Genomic DNA, 4,760 nt, shown 5'->3' with positions numbered 1-4,760 from the left:
ATTCATTCATTACAAGTGTGTATTCACAGCTTTTGTTCATTGATTTTTTAAGCGATTAATGATTGTTACTATTCATGGAGCGGCGCCCTTACTGAACATGACTGTTAATGGACAAGCCGTCTGTCATAATTATTTGTATTGTAAAAATTTTAATCATTACTATTCTTTCTTACAGCTACTACTGCTACTACTGCTGGCTGTTACTACTAATAATGATAATAATGGTTATAATAATGTTGATAATGATAATGAAAATAATAATAATAATAATAATGATAATAGTAATAATAACAATATTAGTAATAATAATAATAATAATAATAAGAAGAAGAAGAAGAAGAAGTAGAACAAGAAGAAGTAGAAGAAAAAGAAGAAGAGGAAGAAAATAATAAAAACGGCATGTTAGTGTTATTACTTATATATCACATTTGGTATTTTTTTCCCCAGTGCTAACCTGAATGTTCAAGTCACAATGCATTAAGGATGCGTGTAGTGCACAGTCTTGTGTCTGACTTCGTATTCATCCTTGTCCTTTTCTACTTCATTCCTCCTCCAGTGCCTCCATTACTCCTTTCTCTCCTCTTCCTCCTCCTACTCCTGCTAGAGTAGTAGTTATGTAAAACAGACGACTGAAACAACCTCATTATACTCTAACAATGCTTCTGTTGCCAGCTACTCAACGGAAATGTGTTCCTCCTCCTCCTCCTCCTCCTCCTCCTCCTCCTCCTCCTCCTCCTCCTCCTCCTCCTCCTCCTCCTCCTCCTCCTCCTCCTCCTCCTCCTCCACAGCCCGGCTAGCTCAGTCGGTAGAGCACGAGACTCTTAATCTCGGGGTCGTGGGTTCGAGCCCCACGTTGGGCGTCACATTTTGAACTTTATTCTCAATTTAAAACACTTCAGTGCTACACCTCAACTACACTCAAAAGGCTCTTGTGGTCGTGATACTTGTTGTGAGGGAGACTTTTATGGTTTTAGTGACAAATTAACACGATTTATACACCAAGAGAAAATACTCTTGAGAATGTCTAAACATTTCTGTGGGCTTTGAAAATAGCCGTGGTGAGAAAGAAAAGCATTTCTGAATACAAATCCTGTGACCGGTAAAACCTACTAAGTGATCTTAATACGTTGCCAAGATGTGCTAATAAATGGCAAAATACATTTTAACATTGATAAATATAAATGATTAAACACTGGCGCCGCTACTGTGCCTTACCAAGTGTCATAATACGCTAAGACTTGAAAACAAGTCCTATTGTCATAGAATGCTAAATATTCCAAGTAAATCAAAGAAAAAAAAATTATATATATATATATATATATATATATATATATATATATATATATATATATATATATATATATATATATATATATATATATATATTAGAGAAGCTTTAAAATTTAAATAGAACATGTTCTTGGGCTATACAACACAGCCGCACACCGTCATCTTGATCGAGTATTGTGTGTTGCTTTGATTTCATTATGAAAAAAACAGAGAGATAAAAAGAATAGTTCAGAGTGGTGCAATAAATTAAATGCCAAAATACATAATAAACCATGTGTGGGACGCTTCAAAGAGCTGCATGTTAAGGGACTATGTAATCAAAGTATTTGAAATGTATAAGGGATACAATAGCTTAAATTTGATCAATCTCTTTGATATTGATAGATCAAATTAACGAGAACAAACATAAGCAAAGCTATTGGTGAGTGCTTTCAGATTAACGAGGCAAAAAAATCTTTTTCAATTGGATCGTAAACATTTGGAATAAATTATCATCCTGAAACCATTAATAACGAACAAGTAGCTCTTTCATCGCCTTATTCAAATATGAATTTGGCAAACATCTGAAGGTGAATCAACATCAAACTCTCTCATATCAGAAAAGAAAAATACGCTTCTGACTGATTAGTTATCACTACTCCACGTCTGAAGGGAAAGTCACCCGCGGCTGGAGGTGCTGGTGAGGCGCCTGAACTATTCACACACGTTAAATGGAAACGAATGTCTCTCTCCAATTCTTCCAATCGATGTTCACTTCCCCTCTCTCTGGTATAGATTAATTAAATGCCTTTTCGCTTCAAACAATTCCATGCAGCCTTTTTCATACTGCATGGTAATTGTTTTTGTTTTCTTTTTTTTTTCCTGCCAGCCTGTGTGGAAGGATGAGAAGGTGGGGAGGAGCCTTCCACTATGCTTTCCTTTCTCTGGTGCTAGTAATTAATGAACAATGGCGTAATCAAACCGTATAGAAAGGAGGTAGGTTTTTGTTGTAGCTTTTATTCTTTTATGTTCCTTTATATTTCCCTTTATTCTTTCTCCTTCTCTTCACTTTCTCCCTTCCTTCCATTCTTCAGCCGCCACTCCTCACACTCCTATGTCCATGGTGCAAGTAGCCCTCGTCTTTACTCTCCTGATTATCATAATATGGCGTCATTTATCACTTACAGACTCGTGAGGGCGAATAAGTGTACTAATGTGCTCTTTTGTTGTCCTCCTCCTCCTCCTCTTCTTTTCTCCTCCTCCTCCTCCTCCTCCTCCTCCTCCTCCTCCTCCTCCTCCTCCTCCTCCTCCTCCTCCTCCTCCTCCTCCTCCTCCTCCTCCTCCTCCTCCTCCTCCTGCTTTATTTTACTTTCACGTCCCGCACTTGCCCATTCATCATTCTCTCTCTCTCTCTCTCTCTCTCTCTCTCTCTCTCTCTCTCTCTCTCTCTCTCTCTCTCTCTCTCTCTCTCTCTCTCTCTCTCTCTCTCTCTCTCTCTTCTTTTTTTTTTTCTTTCCATTCTACTCTTCCCCTTTGTTTGTTCTTGTCTCTCTCTTATTCCCTTAAGTCCTCTCCTCTTTCCTCCTCTCCTTCTCCTTTCCCTATTTTTCCTCCTATGGTTTCCCCTGGTCACCATTCACTCCTCACTTGTGCCTCATTCTCCTCTCTCTTACTTTTCTTTCTCTTCCTCCTATCTCTTTTCCTTCTCATTTCCCAGTCCCTTCCCAGCCCTCTCACCCTTCACCATTTCTCTCCTCCCCCCTCTTCTCTCTTCTAACCCCTCCCAGTCCCTTTCTTCCTCCCATTCCCCTCCCAGTCCCTTACCAGCTTCCCAGTCCTCTGCCCCGCCACGCCAGGTATCAGGTAGTCGACGCTGACGCAGGTGCACGGGTCATCTGCAGCCTCTCGGGGTCACGGCAGGGTCAAGGGGAGCGGGCGGGTCACGGGCTTGTGGCGTTAGGGATCTTTTTTTTTTTTTTCTTTGCTTTCTTCTTTTTCCTTTTGTTTTGTTTGCGCTACTTTTATATTTACTTCTTTATCGGTTTATCTTGTTCTTTCTTTCTTTCTTTTTTTTTTTTTTTTTTTTTTTATTTGTCTTTTCTTTATTGTTTCTGTGATCTTTATTGTCTTCGTTAGTTTTGTTTTGTTATTTTCTCTTCTTGCTTTTATTTTTTCCGCGATTTGATGTTCCTTGTTTTACTTATTTTTTTGGCTTTTTTTTTCTTTATTACTGATTCATTGGTTTCCTTTTCTTCCTTTCTCCTTTTTCTTCTTTATTCATCCATCTTTATTTTCTTCTTAGCATTTTTTTTTTCCTATTCATTCATCCTTTTCTTGTCTTCCTCCCTTCTTTCCGTTCATCCTTCTTTACAACTACTTCACAACTGCTCCTTTTCCTCCTCTTAATCCTCCTTCTTTTTCTCTTCCTCTTCATTTTCCTCTTCCTACCTCCCCGCATCACCCCCAATTCCCTCACTCACTCCTCCATCTTCCCTTCTGTCACCCTTCTCTTCCCTCCATCATCCTCAGCTCTATAGTAGCAGCTTCCTCCCTCCCTCCCTCCCTCCCTCCCTCCGTGCGTCACCCTCATAACCAGAACAATAGAGGCAGCGAGGGAGAGGCTGGGAGAGAGGGAGAGGGGACACGCGTGCTCTCACACTCCTAGTTCAGATTGTGCCTGACACCCCGCATCCCCTCACCCCTCCTCTCCCTCTTCCTCATCTCCTTTCACCCATCTCCCTGACCTATCCTTCTCTCTCTCTCTCTCTCTCTCTCTCTCTCTCTCTCTCTCTCTCTCTCTCTCTCTCTCTCTCTCTCTCTCTCTCTCTCTCTCTCTCTCTCTCTCATAGTGTTTTTATTTCTTATTTTCATTCTTCACTTTTTTTCCCATCTGTGGATTTCTTCTTATTTTACTTCATCTTCTTTTCTTCTTCTTCTTCTTCTACAATTTTCTCCTCCTCCTCCTCCTCCTCCTCCTCCTCCTCCTCCTCCTCCTCCTCCTCCTCCTCCTTACCCAGCTCCTGCTCCTAGAGTCAGACGTGAGGGAGCAAAAGGTGGTGGTCTTTCTTTTGCTTCTTTATCTTTATTCTTTTATCTTTTATCTTTTTTTTTTTTTTTTTTTTTTTTTTTTTCTTTCTTTCCTGGTTGCACAACTTTTGACCTTCGCTCTTCTTCCATTACTTCGTTTCGTGTTTCCTTCCACTTTTATATCTCTTTCTCTTTCTTCTTCCCTCTTCTTTCCCTCTTCTCCTCCTCGTCCTCCTCCTCCTCCTCCTCCTCTGCTTCTTTCGCAGCGTGACCTTTCGCCTTCCTTCTTTCTATCTTTTCATTTTTACGTTGAAAGAGAAAGAGAAAGAAGAGATTAAGAAAAGGAAAAAAAATCTCGTTGTTTTAGATTTTTTTCCTTCACTTTCATAATCCCGATAGACGATTTTCTGTTATTTTCATCTTCAGTTGATATTGTAAAAAAAAAAAAGAAAGAAAGAAAGAAA

The 4,760-nt window shown here is 39.8% G+C and overlaps 1 non-coding gene across 1 annotated transcript; it reads left to right on the top strand.

The window, feature by feature from the left end:
* Window positions 1-787: 787 nt before the first annotated feature.
* Trnak-cuu lies at window positions 788-860 on the top strand. The gene has a single exon. It is a non-coding gene; the product is annotated as a tRNA-Lys (tRNA).
* Window positions 861-4,760: the final 3,900 nt, after the last annotated feature.

This window comes from Portunus trituberculatus, chromosome 38, assembly GCF_017591435.1.
Source record: "Portunus trituberculatus isolate SZX2019 chromosome 38, ASM1759143v1, whole genome shotgun sequence".
In the NCBI taxonomy this organism is placed as follows: Eukaryota; Metazoa; Arthropoda; class Malacostraca; order Decapoda; family Portunidae; genus Portunus; species Portunus trituberculatus.
This window is presented reverse-complemented; position numbering and strand designations above follow the sequence as displayed.